This window comes from Balaenoptera borealis (assembly GCF_965194805.1).
Source record: "Balaenoptera borealis genome assembly, chromosome: X".
Classification (NCBI taxonomy): Eukaryota; Metazoa; Chordata; class Mammalia; order Artiodactyla; family Balaenopteridae; genus Balaenoptera; species Balaenoptera borealis.
The window spans coordinates 60,643,016-60,664,099 of NC_138881.1; the positions used below are offsets into that span (position 1 = coordinate 60,643,016).

Here is a 21,084-nt window from a genome sequence, read left to right on the forward strand (position 1 = left end):
GGGAGGGAGCGCGGGAAAAGGTCTGGAGCTGCTGAAGAGGCAAGAGACTTTCTCTTGCCTCTCTGTTTCCTGGTGCGTGAGGAGAGGGGATTAAGAGCGTCGCTTAAAGGAGCTCCAGAGAGGGGCGCGAACCGCGGCTATCAGCGCGGACCACAGAGACAGGCATGAGACATTAAGGTTGCTGCTGCAGCCACCAAGAAGCCTGTGTGCAAGCACAGGTCACTATCCACACCTCCCTTCCCGGAAGCCTGTGCAGCCCGCCACGGCCAGGGTCCCATGACCCAGGAGAACACACGGCGCGCCTCAGGCTATTGCAATGTCACGCCAGCCTGTGCCGCCGCTGGCTCGCCCCGCATCCGTACCCCTCCCTCACCCCTGCCTGAGTGAGCCAGAGCCCCCAAGTCAGCTGCTCCTTTAACCCCATCCTGTCTGAGCGAAGAACAGATGCCCTCAGGCGACATACACGCAAAGGCAGCTCCAAATCCAAAGCTGAACCCCGGGAGCTGTGCAAACAAAGAAGAGAAAGGGAAATTTCTCCCAGCAGCCTCAGGAGCAGAGGATTATATCTCCACAATCAACTTGATGTACCCTGCATCTGAGGAATAGCTGAATAGACAATGAATCATCCCAAACTGAGGAAGTGGACTTTGGGAGCAAAGATATATATTTATTTTTCCCTTTTTCTCTTTTTGTGAGTGTGTAAGTGTATGCTTCTGTGTGTGGTTTTGTCTTTACAGCTTAACTATTACCATTTGTCCTACGGTTCTGCCTGTCTGTTTCTTTTTTTTATTATTAATTAAAAATTTTTTTTCTTAATTATTTTTTATTTTTATAACTTTATTTTATTTTATCTTCTTTCTTTCTTTCTATTTTTCCTCCCTTTTATTCTGAGCCATGTGGATGAAAGCCTCTTGGTGCTCCAGCCAGGTGTCAGGGCTCTGCCTCTGAGGTGGGAGAGCCAAGTTCAGGACACTGGTCCACAAGAGACCTCCCAGCTCCATGTACTATCAAACGGCAAAAATCTCCCAGAGACCTCCATCTCAACGCCAAGAACCAGCTTCACTCAATGACCAGCAAGCTACAGTGCTGGACACCCCATGCCAAACAACTAGCAAGACAGGAACACAACCCCATCCATTAGCAGACAGGCTGCCTAAAATCATAATAAGGACACAGACACCCCAAAACACACCACCAGATGTGGACCTGCCCACCAGAAAGACAAGATCCAGCCTCATCCACCAGAACACAGGCACTAGTCCCCTCCACCAGGAAGCCTACACAACCCACTGAAACAACCTTAGCCACTGGGGACAGACACCAAAAACGGGAACTACGAACCTGCGGCCTGAGAAAAGGAGACCCCAAACACAGTAAGTTAAGCAAAATGAGAAGACAGAAAAACACACAGCAGATGAAGGAGCAAGGCAAAAACCCACCAGACCTAACAAATGAAGAGGAAATAGGCAGTCTACCTGAAAAAGAATTCAGAATAATGATAGTAAAGAGGATCCGAAATCTTGGAAATAGAATAAATACAGGAAATGTTTAACTAGGACCTAGAAGAACTAAAGAGCAAACAAACAGATGAACAACACAATAAATGAAATTAAAAATTCTCTAGAAGGGATTAATAGCAGAATAACTGAGGCAGAAGAACGGATAAGTGACCTGGAAGATAAAATAGTGGAAATAACTACTGCAGAGCAAAATAAAGAAAAAAGAATGAAAAGAATTGAGGACAGTCTCAGAGAACTCTGGGACAACATTAAATGCACCAACATTCGAATTATAGGGTCCCAGAAGAAGAAAAAGAAAGAGTCTGAGAAAATATTTGAAGAGATTATATTTGAAAATTTCTCTAATATGGGAAACGAAATAGTTAATCAAGTTCAGGAAGCACAGAGAGTCCCATAGAGGATAAATCCAAGGAGAAACATTCCAAGACACATATTAATCAAAGTATCAAAAATTAAATACAAAGAAAAAATATTAAAAGCAGCAAGGGAAAAACAACAAGTAACACATAAGGGAATCCCCATAAGGTTAACAGCTGATCTTTCAGCAGAAACTCTGCAAGCCAGAAGGGAGTGGCAGGACATATTTAAAGTGATGAAAGAGAAAAATCTACGACCAAGATTACTCTACCCAGCAAGGATCTCATTCAGATTTGACGGAGAAATTAAAAGCTTTACAGACAAGCAAAGCTAAGAGAATTCAGCACCAACAAACCCGCTTTACAACAAATGCTAAAGGAAGTTCTCTAGGCAGGAAACACAAGAGAAGGAAAAGACCTACAACCATAAACCCAAAATAATTAAGAAAATGGTAATAGGAACATACATATTGATAATTACCTTAAATGTAAATAGATTAAATGCTCCAACCAAAAGACATAGACTGGGTGAATGGATATAAAAACAAGACCTGTATAAATGCTGTGTACAAGAGACCCAATTCAGACGTAGGGACACATACAGACTGAAAGTGAGGGGATGGAAAAACATATTCCATGCAAATGGAAATCAAAAGAAAGCTGGAGTAGCAATTCTCATATCAGACAAAATAGACTTTAAAACAAAGACTATTACAAGAGACAAAGAAGGACACTACATAATGGTCAAGGGATCAATCCAAGAAGAAGATATAACAATTGTAAATATTTATGCACCCAACATAGGAGCACCACAATACATAAGGCAAATACTAACAGCCATAAAAGGGGAAATCGACAGTAACACAATCATAGTAGGGGACTTTAACACCCCACTTTCACCAATGGACAGATCATCCAAAATGAAAATAAATAAGGAAACACAAGCTTCAAATGATACATTAAACAAGATGGACTTAATTGAAATTTACAGAACATTCCATCCAAAAAAAAACAGAATACACATTCTTCTCAAGTGCTCATGGAACATTCTCCAGGAGAGATCATATCTTGGGTAACAAATCAAGCCTTGGTAAGTTTAAGAAAACTGAAATTGTATCAAGTATCTTTTCCGACCACAACGCTATGAGACTAGATATCAATTACAGGAAAACATCTGTAAGAAATACAAACAAATGGAGGCTTAACAATACACTACTTAATAACCAAGAGATCACTGACGAAATCAAAGAGGAAATCAAAAATACCTAGAAACAAATGACAATGAAAACACAAACGAAAACCTTTGGGATGCAGCAAAAGCAGTTCTAAGAGGGAAGTTTATAGCAATACAATCCTACCTTAAAAAACAAGAAACATCTCAAAAAAACAACCTAATCTTACACCTAAAGCAATTAGAGAAAGAAGAACAAAAATAACCCAAAGTTAGCAGAAGGAAAGAAATCATAAAGATCAGATCAGAAATAAATGAAAAAGAAATGAAGGAAACGATAGTAAAGATCAATAAAACTAAAAGCTGGTTCTTTGAGAAGATAAACAAAATTGATAAACCATTAGCCAGACTCATCAAGAAAAAAAGGGAAAAGACTCAAATCAATAGAATTAGAAATGCAAAAGGAGAAGTAACAACTGACACTGCAGAAATACAAGGGATAATGAGAGATTACTACAAGCAACTTTATGCCAATAAAATGGACAACCTGGAAAAAATGGACAAATTCCTAGAAATACACACGCTTCCGAGACTGAACCAGGAAGAAATAGAAAATATGAACAGTCCAATCACAAGAGTGAAATTGAAACTGTGATTAAAAATCTTCCAACAGGGGCTTCCCTGGTGGCGCAGTGGTTGAGAGTCTGCCTGCCAATGCAGGGGACATGGGTTCGAGCCCTGGTCTGGGAAGATCCCTCATGCCGCGGAGCAACTAGGCCCATGAGCCACAATTACTGAGCCTGCGCGTCTGGAGCTTGTGCTCCGCAACAAGAGAGGCCGCGATGGTGAGAGGCCTGTGCACCGTGATGAAGAGTGGCCCCCACTTGCCGCAACTAGAGAGGGCCTTCGCACAGAAACGAAGACCCAACACAGCCAAAAATAAATAAATAAATTTAAAAAAAAATCTTCCAACAAACAAAAGCCCAGAACCAGATGGATTCACAGGCAAATTCTATGAAACATTTAGAGAAGAGCTAACACCTCTCCTTCTCAAACTCTTCCAAAATATAGCAGAGGGAGGAACACTCCCAAACTCATTCTATGAGGCCACCATTACCCTGATACCAAAACCAGACAAAGATATCACAAAGAAAGAAAACTACAGGCCAATATTGCTGATGAACATAGATGCAAAAATCCTCAACAAAATACTAGCAAACAGAATCCAACAGCACATCAAAAGGATCATACAGCATGATCAAGTGGGGTTTATCCCAGGAATGCAAGGATTCTTCAACATACACAAATCAATCAATGTGATACACCATATTAACAAACTGAAGGAGAAAAACCATATGATCATCTCAATAGATGCAGAAAAAGCTTTCGACAAAATTCAACACCCATTTATGATAAAAACCCTCCAGAAAGCAGGCATAGAGGGAACTTCCCTCAACATAATAAAGGCCATATGTGACAAACCCACAGCCAAGATCGTCCTCAGTGGTGAAAAACTAAAACCATTTCCACTAAGATCAGGAACAAGACAAGGATGCACACTCTCACCACTATTATTCAACATAGTTTTGGAAGTTTTAGCCACAGCAATCAGAGAAGAAAAAGAAATAAAAGGAATCCAAATTGGAAAAGAAGAAGTAAAACTGTCACTGTTTGCAGATGACATGATACTATACATAGAGAATCCTAAAGATGCTACCAAAAAACTGCTAGAGCTAATCAATGAATTTGGTAAAGTAGCAGGATACAAAATTAATGCACAGAAATCTCTTGCATTCCTATACACTACTGATGACAAATCTGAAAGTGAAATTAAGGAAACAGTCTCATTTACCATTGCAACTAAGAGAATAAAATACCTAGGAATAAACCTACCTAAGGAGACAAAAGACCTGTATGCAGAAAACTATAAGACACTGATGAAAGAAATTAAAGATGATACAAATAGATGGAGAGATATACCGTGTTCTTGGATTAGAAGAATCAACATTGTGAAAATGACTCTACTACCCAAAGCAATCTACAGATTCAATGCAATCCCTATCAAACTACCACTGGCATTTTTCACAGAACTAGAACAAAAAATTTCACAATTTGTATGGAGACACAAAAGACCCCGAATAACAAAAGCAATCTTGAGAATGAAAAATGGAGCTGGAGGAATCAGGCTCCCTGATTTCAGACTATACTCCAAAGCTACAGTAATCAAGACAGTATGGTACTGGCACAAAAACAGAAATATAGATCAATGGAACAGGATAGAAAGCCCAGAGATAAACCCACGCATATATGATCACCTTATTTTTTGATATAGGGGGCCAGAATACACAATGGAGGAAAGACAGTCTCTTCAATAAGTTGTGCTGGGAAACCTTGACAGCTACATGTAAAAGAATGAAATTAGAACACTCCCTAACACCATACACAAAAATAAACTCAAAATGGATTAAAGACCTAAATGTAAGGCCAGACACTATCAAACTCTTAGAGGAAAACATAGGCAGAACACTCTATGACAGAAATCACAGCAAGATCCTTTTTGACCCAGCTTCTAGAGAAATGGAAATAAAAACAAAAATAAACAAATGGGACCTAATGAAGCTTAAAAGCCTTTGCACAGCAAAGGAAACTATAAACAAGACGAAAAGACAACCCTCAGAATGGGAGAAAATACTTGCAAATGAAGAACTGACAAAGGATTAATCTCCAAAATTTACAAGCAGCTCATGCAGCTCAATATCAAAAAAACAAACAACCCAATCCAAAAATGGGCAGAAGACCTAAATAGACATTTCTCCAAAGAAGATATACAGATTGCCAACAAACATATGAAAGGATGCTGATCAGCATTAATCATTAGAGAAATGGAAATCAAACTACAATGAGATATCATCTCACACCGGTCAGAATGGCCATCATCAAAAAATCTACAAACAATAAATGCTGGAGAGGTTGTGGAGAAAAGGGAACACTCTTGCACTGTTGGTGGGAATGTACATTGATACCGCCACTATGGAGAACAGTATGGAGGTTCCTTAAAAGACTAAAAATAGAACTACCATACGACCCAGCAATCCCACTACTGGGCATATACCCTGAGAAAACCATATTTCAAAAAGAGTCATGTATCAAAATATTCATTGCAGCTCTATTTACAATAGCCAGGACATGGAAGCAACCTAAGTGTCCATCAACAGATGAATGGATAAAGAAGATGTGGCACATATATACAATGGAATATTACTCAGCCATAAGAAGAAACGAAATTGAGTTATTTGTAGTGAGGTGGATGGACCTAGAGTCTGTCATACAGAGTGAAGTAAGTCAGAAAGAGAAAAACAAATACAGTATGCTAACACATATATATGGAATCTAATGAAAAAAAAAAGGCCATGAAGAACCTAGTGGCAAGATGGGAATAAAGACACAGACCTACTAGAGAATGGACTTGAGGATATGGGGAGGGGGAGGGGTGAGATGTGACAGGGTGAGAGAGTGTCATGGACATATATACACTACCAAACGTAAAATAGATAGCTAGTTGGAAGCAGCCACATAGCACAGGGAGATCAGCTCGGTGCTTTGTGACCACCTAGAGGGGTGGGATAGGGAGGGTTGGAGGGAGGGAGATGCCAGAGAGAAGAGATATGGAAACATATGTATATGTATAACTGATTCACTTTGTTATAAAGCAGAAACGAACACACCATTGTAAAGCAATTATACTCTAATAAAGATGTTAAAAAAAATTCATCAGTTTAAAGATGGCATACTAAACTGGAAAAGTGAAAAAAGAGTGCATCTTGATCTCCTTCAACAGCATAGTACTAACACATTTTATTCAATGGGAAAACACATTTTATCCAAATCAGTCAAGTTATTTTAATATTCTTATGTCTGATAGGAAATTTTGTGGAAGCTTACAGTAAAATTTGCTTTGCAGAGGAGCTACTTTGAAAACTGTGAAAAGGGGGGAGACTTGAACTATCAGACAGCTACAAATGTAAGGCACAATTCTGATGAAAATTTAAATAGAATATATACATCATGTGTCTCAATATCGTCTATGTGTGTATATACGTATGTATGTGTATACACACATGTGTGCACATTCACACACATCCACCTTATTTCCCTGAGAATAAGATGTCTTCTTTTTATAGTTTAGCATTCTGAAATTAGAATATACCTGTCAGTTGATGTCTGTGGTAAATGTAGTTGAATTTCTTTCTGTCTTTCAAAAGGCAATTATTACATCTTACAATGCCTCTTACAATGAGGAAATATTTCATTTATTCAGACACATTTTTTCCTCTTATAACATAGGATAACACTATACACATTGTTCCCAAACTCTTTTTCCCAAAAATGTATATTAAATATCCTTTCATGTCAGTACTGACAGAATTAGTACTACTGTTTTGGTGGGGCTGGAACACACTTTTCTTGGGGATTTCATTTTTGCCGTTTCTTTATCCTAAGTATGATACTTATCATATATGCCACATTTTTAGTGTTGCTTCCATCTTAGGGACAGAACCAGAGAGCTGTCAGTGCCTTTGGCCATATTCCAGTGTCCACTCTATAAAACACACGCTTTACCTGAGACTGATATCATAAGCAGGTTTATCCACTGTTCCCTCCATTTTGTTTCTTTTTTATTATGGTAAAATATACATAAAATTTATCATTTTAACCATTTTAAATTGTTCAGTGGCATTAAGCACATTTGTAATGTTGTACAACTATTACTCCCACCCATCTTCAGAAAATTTTCATCTTCCCAAACTGAAACTGTACCCATTAAACAATAACTCCGCATGCTCCCCTCCTCCCAATCCCTGGCAATCACCATTCTTTCTGTCTCAATGAATTTGCTTACTCTAGGTACCTAATATATGTAGAGTCATACAATATTTATCCTTTTGTGACTGGCTTACTCCACTTAGCATAATGTCTCAAGGTTCATACATTTTATAGTATGTGTCAGAATTTTATTCTTTTTTTAGGCTGAATACTACTCCATTGTATGTATATACCACATTTTGTTTATCTTTTCATCCATCAATGGATGCTAGGTTTTTTAAAAAATTGCTTATAGTATAATATACATAAAGTACATGAATCTTAAATGTAACATTTGATGAATTTTTACATAGCAAACACACAACCTAAATCAAAATATGGAACATTATCAGCACTGCAGAAGTCTCCTTTGTGCCCCTTCCCAGGTATTAACGTCCCATAGGCCCCAAAGTTAACCACCATTCAAACTTCCACCATCATAAGTAAGTATGATTTGTCCATTTTTGAGCTTTATATTAATAGAATCATACAGTATCTACTTTTTTGTATCTGGTTTCTTTCACTCAACATTATATCTATGAGATTCATCCATATTATTGTACATAGAATTAGTTCATTCATTTTCATTGCTGTATAATATTCCAGTGTATGAATGTATAATTATTTATCCATCCACTTGTTGACAGACATTTGAATTTTTCCTCCAATTTTTTGTTATTATAAATAAAGCTCCTATTAACATTCTTGTTGTTTGGGAGGTCCCAAAGATCACCTCCAGGTTTGGTGATTCGCTAGGATTCACAGGACTCAACATAGAGCTATACTAATGGCTAAGGTTTATTACAGCAAAAGGATACAAAGCAAAATCAGCAAAGAAAAATGGTGCATGGTCCAAAGTCCAAAGGAAACCAGGCACATGCTTCCAAGACTCCTCTTCCCAGTGGAGTCGCACAGCACATGCTTAATTCCTCCAGCATCAAATTGTGACAATATGTATGAAATGTCTACCAAGGAAGCTCATTAGAGACTCAGTGCCCAGTGTTTGTTTTTAATAGGGGCTGGTCACATAGGCACCCTCTGCCTAGCATGCACCAAAACCCCAGACTCTCAGAAGAAAAGCAGGTGTTCAGCATAAGCCATACTGTTTGCACAGTTTAGACACAGTAAACCACCCTTATCATTCAGAGGATGGTGAAACCCTCTCAAAATCCAAGTCCCCAGATGCCAGCCAAGGGCCAATCTTGCAAGCAGGCCTTTCTAAGGATACATTCTCAGGCCTGCCATGTGAACTCTTCGTACAGCCCACCCCCTTGGCTCCTGGCCAAGGTGACTTTGTCAGTAGGACCCTACACAGTAGAGTGAGACCAACCTGCAGTATTGTCCTCAGGGGTCTTAGATTGAGCCAGATAAAAGAAATCCATTATCATAAACATGTATCTTCCAAAACCAGGTGGCTTCCTCCTTAAGCTTCCATAATTAACCCTTTATTTTTTAACCTGGCTTGAGGCATCAATCCAGGCACAGCACAAGCCTGTTCAGTAAACTGAAGCTGACCTGAATGCCTTCCAGGGCTGAGGCAGTGCCATGATAGTCAAGGCTCACTGACAAGTACAGTTCCAGAGGGCACATGCAGTACGTTGGTCAAAAAAAAGTTTACAATTGTTAGGGCATCCCAAGGAGGACATACATTAATTAGGCAGTTTAGGCTAACAGAATCCCTAATGTGGCTGACCTCCCACCGTGAGGCCTCCCACCCTAGGGTTTCCAATCCAGTCCAAAAAATTCAGTTCAGAACTTGGTTTCAAAGAGAGTGTTTCCTGAAGGCAGCTGGATCCAAACAATTTTGTTTGTTCATAGCACCAGTTCATATGCCTTCCAAGTGTAGACGACATGTGGAGGTGCTGAGTGGAAGGTGGAGGAGCTGGGGTCACCACCTGCTGTCTCAGAGTCAGCTCTGTCAGATCTGACCTTAGGCTCAGCAGTCAGTTTGAATTCAAAGTACTCTCAGCAGCAGGGAAGACAACACGTGCTTTTATTAGGGAGGAGGGGAAAGCTTCCAGAAGCAGTCCTAAAAATCAAAGATCATTAATGTCCTCACCCTTCACTCATGCCTCCCCAGGTGTTTTGTTTTTTCTCCAGTGTTACAAAATCTGTGTGACCCATTTAGCTGTTATAGTTGTACGACCATCCTCTCCTCTCATCCACACCTTTTGTCTAGAAGACTTGTATGTAAGAAGTTTAAAAGCATTTTCAGAGGCAAACATTTTTATACAACTTAATCAGAAAGACATATCATGTCCAGGAATTGGTCAAGATGAAATCCTGAATTTTCAAATATTTAAAAAATGGGTTTTCATACTTCCCACTCCTTTCATCCTGATCATTTATCCAGTGAGCAGCCTAGAAAAGATCACTCTCTTTATGGGGACAGTTACGTTTAATAAGCACACTGCCTTACTAAGGTTTATGTATCAGGAGGAAGGGCAAGTAAGTAGAGTCAGGCTATCAGTCTATTTTAAGCTGCAACTAATCTAGAAAGTCAAACACAATCATCAACAGCAGTGACACAGCCTCAGAAAGGATCAAGAGTTTGATCTGTCAGGAGTGGGGGAGGGGGTCACATTCCTCATGCTAGGCCCTCCTCCAATTTTCAGCTTTTGCAGAAATCACATGTTAGGAATGCAATCAGCTTTTGTATCAGAAATATACAGCCAATGAGAGGATCAATTTCAGATGGTCCCATCAGAGAACAAGACTTCCTGTGGGCATCTGCAACTCAACTGACCCAAATGGTCCAGCCAGCACCAGGGGCGGTTTCACAGTTTAGGATCACAAGAGGGGTGATCCAAATCTGCAATAATCCAAGTCTGAGTTCATTTAAAGTTCACGTAGTTCGTTTAGAGTTCATTTAGTCTGTGCCTCCTTTCAGTTCAGCACATCTGGTGCTGATGTGGGAACAGTCTATAGCAGACCTTACCAGGTTTCAGCTGAGAGTCAGGTCCAGGCAATCAGAATCTGTGAATTTAGGATGCCAAAAAAGCTAGTGGCTTTCCTTAGGGAGCATCAAAGCTGAGATGGTGCAGGGCTGGTCAACCGTGGTCTAGGTCCAAGTTCAAATAACAAGTAAGACTTTGCTAAGCTCTTCTTATTGTGCCTTACAGTCCAAATTAACCCAGTCAAAAATACACACATCAGGATGAAAAAATCATCAGCTTCTTAAGAGTCAGACGTTTGGTTTCACGAAAGCTCATTAGCAACTAAAAACTGCTTTCTAAACTCAAAAAGTGTATTTTCATCTGAAGACTGCCTCTCTTTTCATGTTGTCTTCCTTTTTCCAGAAGCTCCAAGAGTTAAAAAATGGTAACAAAAATCATTAGCTATGGAGACTAGTTTTATTTCCAATTCTCAAAGAGTTTGGATTCCAATCTGCCCACTGGCAGCAAAAAGCAAGGTAATTGTATCCCAGTGATGCTCTTTTTTCTTTTTTGCAACTTTTCCTGATCAAGATGATCCCTCTAGCTTTATGAGACTACAAGAATATAACATTTTACATCAATGTTTATCATACGTCCAGATGCAATAGCCACAAAATACAAAGCCATTTTTTTTTAATGTAGAAAAGCAATTTATTCCATTATAAGCACTTACACAGTTAGTCATGGAGAGTAACAGGCCTGCTGGTGAAACAGGTCACCCAAAATAGAGATGGTATCAAACTAGTGGTCAAGGACTAACTCCTTAAAAAAAAAAAAAGCAACTCTTATCCAGGATTAATTTAATTTTAAAAACAAATACAAGCTATTGATTCACTCTTCTCAATTTAACTGGACAGTCTACCTGTGGTATAACTGTCAGGTAAAAACATACATCTTTACAACTTGGTGGTCCCAAGTTTTTTTTTTTTTTTAAACCATTTCACAGAAAGGAAAGAAATAATATGAAAACAGCTCAAGAAATACACTAACAAGCAAAAATATATGGGGAAAGAGGAACACATTGTTTTGACTTAACTGAAGAAACTGAGAGGAGATTGGTCTATGTAAGAAAATGTGTATCCTGGAAAGTTCGGTGTGAAGATTTTAGAGCAGGAATTTATATGACTTGAATCTCCCCTATTTCCTGAATAAAGACGACATCTTGTAGTATTTATACTTCATGGCTCAGACACCTACCTCACTTGGCTCTATTTCTTACTCACTCTAGCATTTACTTAAATGAGTCAGAAAAACTTGGGGATATAGCGTAAGAAGAAAAATAACCACACACAATATTCCCCTTTTTGTGGCTACTTTAGACCTCTGTTACTAGAAAATTCCTGAAGAAAATTTAAATATAAGTCTGTGGCTTTGCTGAATCAAGAAGCCCCCAGTTAATATTTAGAAAACACCTTCTGTTTGGACTAATAACATTGTTGATAGAACTTATTATAGAGGGATAACCGAAGTCTGTGTCTCAAAACCAGTGTTAAATCAATCTCAGGGTTGAGAGGAAGAAAAGGGGAGTCTAAAATCACAAAAGTGCAGACATTCTCTAGGATCCTTGTCCTTCTGGATCCACGCTTCCTTCAGGGTCTTCGTCATTATAAACGTTCTCTGCCATTTGCCAAACTTGCATGATATTGTCTTCTGATACAGAACAAATCACCCAAGGTTCATTGGGATTCCAGGAGAAATCAGATATCTTGGCAGTGTGACCACCATGAATAAACAACTCTGGTGGCCCATCTTCCTCATCTTCCGGGGATTGTTCCTCTCCGATTTTACTTAAATCCCAGACATTCAGTCTGCGATCAGTACCACTGGAAGCCAAAATAGTCTCATTGTGAGGCGACCACTGAACCTGGAATATTTCATCCTTATGTGATTCAAAGGAATGCAACTTAAGTTTCAGATTTCTCAGATCCCACAAGGCAACAGTCTTGTCAGCTGATCCTGTGGCAAGAATGAACTCACTATAAGGATTGAAAGAAAGGCAGTTCACTTCAGCAGTGTGAGCATCAACTGAGTGGCTTGGTTTGGAAGTATTGTTTGCACGAGTATCCCAGATCATAAGTTTCTGATCATCAGCAACTGACCCAAACAGAGACTCATGGAGCAGATGCCAGGAGACGTCTTCTACTACTGCTGTATGCCCTGTAAAGATGGTCTTCGCATCCACAACTTTTCCTTCCTTTGGAACAGCACTGATGTCCCATAGGCAGATAGTATGGTCATCTGAAGCACTAAGTAAGTGCCCACTGAGATTTGGGTTCCAAGAAAGCCCGTAGCCTTCCTTCTGATGTCCACGGAGACACAAGTCTGTGTTGCACTCTCCAGAAGGGTCTGGTTTAGAAGGATGTTTCGTATAGTCAAAAACAAGAACATCACTGGATGGAGTCTTTGTGGCAATGATGCAAGGGTTCTGGGGCATATAGCGTGCCCTGTTTACTTCTCCTTCATGGTTGATCTTGATTTCTATTTCAATTTTTCCACTAACCGAGCCAAAACCTCCAAATTCTCCTTTTTCACTGTTGTAGTGTGAAGCATCAAACTGAGCATCATCATTAGGGAGCTGCACACTGGCTATCACAAGGTGGTTTTGTTCATCTGACGTGTGTGTCCCCAGGACAAGTCGATGAATACTGAAATCTTTCCCTTCTGGTCTGGTTACATCTGGAAGCCACTGTGCAGTTAGGCTGGGCCACTCCAGAGCATGGGTCATCACCAAATCGTAAAGAAAAGGAGTGTTCTTTTTCCATATTTTGTATTCTTCATTGATCACACGTTCTTCTACTGCGTCATCAAAGGCTGCTTCCTTGTTGGCCATGGCGGGCAGGCAAGCCGAGGGGATCGGGTTGAGCTTTGCGAGAGGGGCGGGGAGGCTGCGCAAAGCCATTTTTAAAAGTTCCTCCTTTTCCCCTAATTGAAAGTTTACTCAAACTTTGAGTGGGAAATCCAGCATTTACAAGCTTAATGTTATAGTTGCAGGGAGATCCCAGCTGTAATGTGGGAGTGGGGCTAGAGGGCTATGGCAGCAGTGGCTAGAGTGTTTTTCTCCCTCTGATTTTTTTAAAATAAAACTTTGCTCTAGCACTGGGAAGTGATTTAACCTTTTTTTCCCCTCCCACTTGAACAAAAGGAACACAAACTTTTCAACATTTTGGCCCATTCAAAGTTCACCTTTGGGAATGTTTGGACCCTTTCTCCTCCAGCCTGGAGGAGAAAAGAAAAACCAAAGGCATCACCCAGGCTGCACCTTTCCCCCCTCACTTTAGCCATTGTGGCCAAAAGTAGCCAGAGGATCCTTCGAGCCAACTCTCTTGGAGTTGTATCTAACATTTTCAAATTCCATAGGTAATTTTTACCTCTTACAACAGACAGCAGCTCAGTTGCTTTTTCATACCATGGATAACTCCATAGACACCCAGGTACCACAGGTTTGTCATCCTCTACCATCCTTTTCTCAAACAATGCTTTTGCCATATTTAAGTGAGTTAAGGTCACTCTAGACAATCCCAACACTATCACCAGTGTGTTGGGAGTCCTGAAGACCATCCCAGGTTTGGTGATGAGGTGAATCATGGGAGAACTCATGGGACTCAGCAAACAGTCATACTTGTCGCTAATATTATAGCAAAAGGATGTAAAGCAAAATCAGTAAAGGAAAAAAAACATGCATGGGGCAAAGTCTAAAGGAAACCAGGAACAAGCTTCCAAGATCCTGTCCCAGTAGAGTCACACAGCACATGTTTCATTCTTCCAGCATCAAACTGTGACAACACGTGTGAAGTGTTGCCTACCAGCAGTAGAGACTTAGTACCCAATATTTTTATTAAGTGCTAGTCATGTGAGCACCCTCTGCCTGGCCTGCACCAAAACTCTAGACTCTCAGAAGGAAATCAGATATTCAGCACAAGCCATGCTGTTTGCTCAATTTAGACAGAGCAAACTGTCCTTATTAGTTAGGGGATGGTGGAAACCTTCCTGAAATCCAAGTCTTCAGATGCCAGCCATGGGCCAACTTTGCAAGCAGGCCTTTCTAAGGAAAGCATTCTCTGACCTGTCATGTTAACTCTTTTCTGCACATTGTCCATGTCTTTTAGAGCCTATATGTATGCATTTCTGTTGAGTATATACCTAGTAGTGGAAATAATAGGCCCAGGTGATGTGCATGTTCAGTTTTTTAATAGCTGCCTGTTAAATTGACACCTTACCACCATAAAATGTTATTCATTATTTCTATTAATATTTTTGCCTTTAGTTACTTTGATATTAGCATAGTTACATCAGCTTCAGTTTGTTTACTATTTGCATGGCATATTGTTGTCCATCCTTTTATTTTCAACCTGTGTCCTTATATTTCAGGTGAGTCTCCTTTATGTAGTATGTTGTTGGATTTTGCTCTATTATGCAACTTGACAATCTCTGTCTTTTAATTGAAGCATTTAGCCCATTTAGATTTAACACAATTACTGAATATATGGATTTAAAACTTACATATTACTACTTGATTTCCATTTGTCCCATTTATTCCTTTTTTCCTCTTTTCTTGCCTTGTTTTGGATTAATCAAGAATTTTATTGTAGCATTTCCCCTCCATCAGCTTTTAAGACATTCTTTTATTATTCTTTTAATGGTTACTCCAGAGAAGCTCTTCTCAACTGGATTCCACCAGAGATTATGTCTTAATTATCTAGATATTCATTGCATATATTAACTTATCTTCCTTGTATTTAAAATGGAACTAGTGTGCACCACCCTCAGGAGAATGGAAAAACCCCATTTTCTGTAGGGCTTAATTCTGTTATGAACTCCTGCTTGACAAAAGTTGCCCTAGAGATTAAAACATGCATCCTTGACTAATTAGAGGCTATGTTAAATTAGTGTTTTTAACAGTTCCTGAATAATGCAAGAATGTCATAACATCTTGACTTCACATCCTGCCTTTTATTTATTTATTTATTACTATTTTTGTCATTTATTTCACTTCTACTTTTGTTATTTTATCCATAAGGTATTGCTATTAGTGTTGATTTAAACAGTCACCAGTCTTTTATATTTACACTTTCCATTTCTCTTTCTTTTCTTCCATTTCTACGCTTCTGTCTGTGATCATTTTTCTTCTGCCTAATGAACTCCCTTTAGTGTCTTTTAGTGTGAGTCTGCTAGTAATATATTTTCAGTTTTTACTTACCTGAACATGCCTTAATATCACTTTTATTTCTGAAGGATATTTTCACTGGATATAGAATTATATAGAATTATAGTCTGGCAGTTATTTTCTCCTAGTAATTTATAAGTGTCCTTCAGTTGTTCTGTGGAGTTCATTGGTTTTGTTGAAAAGTCAGCTATATGCTTTATCACTGTTCCTTTGAAAGCAATGTATCTTTTCTTAACTCTGTCTCTTTTAAGATTTTCTCTTTGTCTTGGTTTACAGAAGTTTGATTATTAAATTTAGGTTTGTATTTATCTTGCTCACAGATTTTTAGCCTTTTTGAAAGTGTAGCTTGATTATCTTTAGTAAATTTTGAAAAAATTTTCATTGTTCTCTCTTCAAATAGTTGCAGTTCCATTCTTTTTCTTGTTCTTGAGCTCTAGATCTTTTCCCTCTGTCTCTTAATGCTCTTTTAATTTTCCATCCTTTTTTCTATGTGCTTTAATGGGGGTATTTTCTACTGATTTACTTTTCAGTTCATTAATCTTCTCTTCTGCTCTGTCTCATATGGTGTTAACCTCATCTATTGCATTCTTAATTTCACTTATTGTATTTTTTAGCTTTGAAATTCTATTTGATCCTTTTTTATACATTCTATTGATAGTTTTCTAGTGAAATTCATCTTCTAAACCTATTTTTGGAATATATTAACATAGTTTATGAGTCCTATCTGATAACTCCCAAAATGTGAATTATCTGTGTTTTAAAAAATATATTAAAATTTAATTGACTTTTATTGTAGTAAAATATATATAACATAAAGTTTACCATTTTAAACATACAGTTCAGTGGCATTAAGTACATTCACATTTTTCTGCAACCATCACCACCATTCATCTCCAGGACTTTTTCATCATCCCAAACAGAAACTTTTTACTCACTGAACAATAACTCCCCATTATCCTCTACCTCTGGCAACCACCCTTTAATTCTGTAATAGCAATCACCATTCTGTATTCTGTCTCTATAAGTTTGACTACACCAAGTACTTCATATAGGTGGAATCATACATATTTATCCTTTTTCATCTGGCTTGCTTCACTTAGTATAATATAATGTCTTTAAGGTTCATCTATGTTGTGGCATGTGTTAGAATTTCCATCCTTTAAATAAAAAGATGAATAATATTCCTATATATATATAATATATAAAATATATTATCATATATACAAAAGTTTGTTTATCCATTCATCTGTCAATGAACACTTGGGTTATTTCTACCTCTTGGCTACTGGAACTAATGCTGCTTTGAACATTAGTGAACAAATATCTGTTTTGAGTTCCTGCTTTCCCTTCCTTTGGGTAGTAGATATGAAAGTATATATAGAAGTGCAATTGATGGTCAATTCTAAGTTTAATTTTTATGAACTTGCCACAGTGTTTTCCACAGTGGCTGCACCATTTCATATTCCAACCAAGAGAGCATAAGGGTTCCAATTTCTCCACATTCTCATCAACACTTGTTATTTTTTGGTTTTATTTATTTATTTTAAAATAGCCATGCTATTATATGAGTGTGAAGTGATATATCACTGAGATTTTGATTGGCATTTCCCTAATGATTAGTGTTGTTGAGCCTCTTTTCATGTGCTTATTGACCATTTGTATATGTTCTTTGGAAAAATGTCTATTCAAGTCCTTTGCCTTTTTAAATTGGGTTTGTGTTTTTTTTTATTTAAAAAAATTTTCCCCCAGCTTTATTGAGATATAATTGACATATAACATTGTGTAAGTTTAAGGTGTACAATGTGATGATTTGATGTGCAGATATACTGTGAAATGTTTACCATAATAAGGTTAGTTAATGCATCATTCACCTCAAATAGCTGCCATTTTGCTGTTGTTATGGTGAGAATATTACAGCTCTACTCTCATAGCAACTTTTGAGTATACAATGTGTTATTGTTAACTATAGTCATTGTGCTGTACATTACATTCCAGAAACGTATTCATCCTAAAATTGAAAGTTAGTAACCTTTGACCAACACTTCCCCATTTCTTCCACCCCTCAGTTCCTGGCAACAACCATTCTACTGTTTCTATGAGTTTGATGTTTTTAGCTTCCATATATAAGTGAGATCATAAGTATTTGTCTTTCTCTGTCTGACTTATTTCACTTAGCAAAATGCCCTCAAGATCCATGCACACTGGCACATATGGCAGGATTTCCTTTTTCTCGTGGGTGAATAATATTCTATTGTTATACACACACACACACACACACACACACACACACACACACACACACCACATTTTCTTTACCCATTTATCTGTTGATGTACACTTAGGTTGCTTCCATGTCTTGGCTATTGTGAATACACTGCAATAAACATGGGAGTGCAGATATCTAATCTCCTTCAGATATATACCCAGATGTGGGATTTCTGGATCATATGGTAGTTCTATTTTTAATTTTTTGAGGAACCTCCATACTGTTTTCCACAGTAGCTCTACCAATTTACATTCCCACCAACAGTGTACAAAGGTTCCCTTTTCTCTACATCCTTCCCAGCCTTTGTTGTCTTGTTTTTTGTTTTTGTTTTTGATAACAGCCATTCTAACAGGTGTGAGGTGGTATCATGCTGTGGTTTTGATTTGCATTTCCCTGATGGTTAGTGATGTTGAGTACCTTTTCATGTACTTATTAGTCATTTGGATGTCTTCTTTGGAAAAATGTCTATTCAAGTCCTCTGTCCATTTTTTAAATCAAATTGGTTTTTTTTGCTATTGAGTTGTATGAGTTCTTTATATTTTTTGGATATTAACCCCTTATCAGATATATGATTTGGAAATATTTTCTCCCAGCCCATAGGTTGGCTTTACACTTTTTTGATTCTTTCTTTGGCTGGGCAAAAGCTTTTTAGTTTGATGTAGTTCCACTTACTGATTTTTGCTTTTTTGCTTGTGCTTTTCATGTCATATTAAAAAAATCATTGCCAAGACTGATGTCAAGGAACTTTTCCCTTATATTTTCTTCCAGGAATTTTACAGTGTCACGTCTTACATTTAAGTGCTTAATCTGGGATTTCCCTGGTGGCACAGTGGTTAAGAATCCGCCTGCCAATGCAGGGGACATGGGTTGGATCACTGGTCCAGGAAGATCCCACATGCTGTGGAGCAACCAAGCCCGTGCGCCACAACTACTGAGCCTGCGCACTGTAACTACTGAAGCCTGTGTGCCCTAGAGCTTCTACACCACAACTAGAGAGCCCACGTGCCACAACTACTGAGGCCCACATGCTCTAGGGCCCATGTGCCACAACTACTGAGCCTGAGTGCTGCAACTACTGAAGACTGCACGCCTAGAGCCCACGCTCTGCAACAAGAGAAGCCACCACAATGAGAAGCCCGTGCACCGCAATGAAGAGTAGCTCCTGCTCGCCACAACTACAGAAAGCCTGCGCACAGCAATAAAGACCCAACGCAGCCAAAAAACAATATGTGTGTGTGTGTGTGTCTGTGTGTGCGCGCTTAATCTATTTTGAGTTAATTTTTATGAATGGTGTAAGATAGGGGTCTGATTTCATTCTTTTGCATCTGGATATCCAGTTTTCCCAGCATGATTTGTCAGAGATCATTCTTGTCCCATTTAGCATTCTTGGCTCCCTTGTCACACATTAGTTGACCATATAGGTGTGGGTTTATTTCTGGGCTTGATTCTGTTCCATTTGTATATGTGTCTATTTTTATGCCAGTACCATACCCTTTTGATTACTATAGTTTTGTAATATAGTTTGAAATCAGGAAGTTTAAAGCCTTCAGTCTTGTTCTTCTTTATCAGGATTGCTTTGGTTATACGGAGTCTTTCATGTTTCCATATTAATTTTAGAATTGTTATTTCTATTTCTGTGAAAAATGCTATTGGAATTTTGATATGACTGCATTGGATCTATAGATGATTTTGGGGGGTTGCTTCGGTTTTTGTTGTTGAGTTGTATGAGTTCTTTATACATTTTGGATATTAACACTTTGCCAGATATATGATCTGCAAATATTTTCTCTCATTCTATGGGTTGTCTTTTCACTCTTTTGATGGTGCCCTTTGATGCACATAAGTTTTTTTTTAACATCTTTATTGGAGCATAGTTGCTTTACAATGTTGTGTTAGTTTCTGCTGTATAACAAAGTGAGTCAGCTATACGTATACATATATCCCCATATCCCCTCCCTCTTGCGTCTCCCTCCCACCCTCTCTATCCCACCCCTCTAGGTGGTCACAAAGCACCAAGCTGGTCTCACTGACACATGTTTTAAATGTTGATGAAGTCTAACTTATCTAATTTTTCTTTTGTTGCCTGTGTTTTTGGTGTTATTTCCAAGAAATCATTGCCAAATCCAATGTTATGAAGCTTTCCCCTCTATTCTCTTCTAAGAGTTTTATAATTTTAGCTCTTGGGTTTAGGACTTTGATCCATTTTGAGTTAATTTTTGTATATGGTGTAAAGCAAGGGTCCAACTTCATTCTTTTGCACCTGGATATCCAGTTTTCCCAGCACCATGTCTTGAGAAGACTGTTCTTTTACCCAATGAATGGACTGGGCATCTTTGTCAAAAATCATTTGACCATATCTGTAAGGGTTTATTTCTGGGATTTCTATTTTATTCCATTTTTCTACAGATTTCCTTATGCTAATACTACACTCTTTTGATTACTGTAGTTTTGTAAGTTATGAAATCAGGGAATGTAGGTTTTCCATTTTTGTTCTTTTTCTAGATTGTTTTGGGGTCCCTTGAGATTCTATATGAATTTCAGGATGAACTTTTCTATTTTTGCTAAAAATGTCATTGGGTTTTTGATAGGGATTGTATTGAATCTGTCAATCATTTTGGATAGTATTGATGTCTTAACAATATTAACTCTTCCAATCTATGAACATGGATGTATTTCCATTTATTTGTGTTTTAGGCTTTGTGTTTCAGACTTTCCGAGAAATGGTCTATTTCTGATTTGCCTTTACTTTTAGGGTGTAGCCCATCCTTCAGGGATTCAACTGAAAGCCTCAGGTGTTTATCATAGCCC

General features: G+C 38.4%; 1 protein-coding gene and 1 pseudogene across 6 annotated transcripts in view; both read right to left on the reverse strand.

The window, feature by feature from the left end:
- LOC309620587 (histone-binding protein RBBP4 pseudogene) overlaps positions 1 to 13,760 on the reverse strand; it is a 258,370-nt pseudogene extending 244,610 nt beyond the window's left edge. The window contains exon 1 of the transcript XR_014249888.1: positions 4,973 to 13,760. The product of XR_014249888.1 is annotated as a histone-binding protein RBBP4 pseudogene (transcript). The remainder of the gene's footprint in view (positions 1 to 4,972) is intronic.
- Positions 1 to 21,084, reverse strand: part of PHKA1 (phosphorylase kinase regulatory subunit alpha 1) — a 141,532-nt gene that overhangs the window by 50,541 nt on the left and 69,907 nt on the right. The gene's annotated exons all lie outside the window — the stretch shown is intronic.